The sequence below is a fragment of the Schistocerca serialis genome, chromosome 6, assembly GCF_023864345.2.
Source record: "Schistocerca serialis cubense isolate TAMUIC-IGC-003099 chromosome 6, iqSchSeri2.2, whole genome shotgun sequence".
In the NCBI taxonomy this organism is placed as follows: Eukaryota; Metazoa; Arthropoda; class Insecta; order Orthoptera; family Acrididae; genus Schistocerca; species Schistocerca serialis.
In genome coordinates, this window is record NC_064643.1 from 740,623,725 (window position 1) to 740,624,707 (window position 983).

The following is a 983-nucleotide window of genomic DNA, read 5'->3' on the forward strand; positions in this document are numbered from 1 at the left end:
ATTCCTGGTCCCTGACCAAACACATTCAAATGTTAATGAAATGGCATTGAAGACGATGTACAAGTTCAGTGACTTCACAGGATTTCTTCCTCATAAAATCGTTCAATATCAACGAATATTGTCACTTCTTACTATCATCAGGTTCATACGACAGCATATTAATTTCTAAGGGATTTCATAAGTTCATTTTTCAGTTAATCAAATCCATAATGAAGAACATAGAAGATACAGTCATGAATGAAGTTTGTCTCACGTTGTCTCTGTTTTTCTAAATGCTTAAGTTATTTATAAACTAGTCCTTTAACTTAGTGCAATGCCTCGAATTCCTCTACAAGAATGAGATTTGTTTTTTTTTATATCCCCGCGTGTGAAAGTAATTTAACTGATAAGACATTGTGCAACATGGAAGCAGCCATTCATGGTTGAATCCACTATAGAAAAATTAGGAAGCACAGGAGAGAAGTACAGTTTTTTGCTGTAATTAGTTATTCAGCAGTGTAAAGAAAATTATAAAATTTGACATATAGGCTTGAAGAAACAGAGTGGTAAGTCAGTCACTTTATTGGACAGTTTCGTCTCTTCACGTACGTTAACAAAAAAATGGTTCAAATGGCTCTGAGTACTATGGGATTTAACATCTATGGTCATCAGTCCCCTAGAACTTAGAACTACTTAAACCTAACTAACCTAAGGACATCACACAACACCCAGTCATTACGAGGCAGAGAAGTACATTAACAACATTTCTTCGTAAAATACGAAGAATGCCTTACGAGTATCTACTGACTGCAAGATACTGTAACGGGCGTTTGTACTGTATAGTGTCATGTGTGAGTCGTATGATGCTGAAAGACTGGACAGAGCGAAAACCGGTGGGACGTAGTCCTTCTCTCGAATAACTCCGAAGAGCACGCTGTGCTTAAGGTCCTCACTCGAATGACAGACCACCAGTTATACACCATCACTCCTCCATATATTACGGA